This window comes from Penaeus monodon, chromosome 25, assembly GCF_015228065.2.
Source record: "Penaeus monodon isolate SGIC_2016 chromosome 25, NSTDA_Pmon_1, whole genome shotgun sequence".
Taxonomy (NCBI): Eukaryota; Metazoa; Arthropoda; class Malacostraca; order Decapoda; family Penaeidae; genus Penaeus; species Penaeus monodon.
In genome coordinates, this window is record NC_051410.1 from 33,305,924 (window position 1) to 33,306,192 (window position 269).

The window sequence follows — 269 nt, forward strand, 5'->3', positions numbered from 1 at the left end:
AAATAATTGAAAAGTAATGATTATTGATAAGTAATCAGAGTAATCGATTGCAAAAAAATGACTATCGCCCGTCAATACACAACACAACTGTCCAAAACCCTGATGGTACAAAAAGGTAGCTTAAATATGATTAAAATATTTGACCAACAAAGGTACACTAATGGGCTACGTATGAGCATACACCTTGAAATAACGTTGTTGGATTTCAGATTATTGGGATATAACGGCAATACTTATTTACGCTTGTAAGGAAGTCGGTAGTAATACTC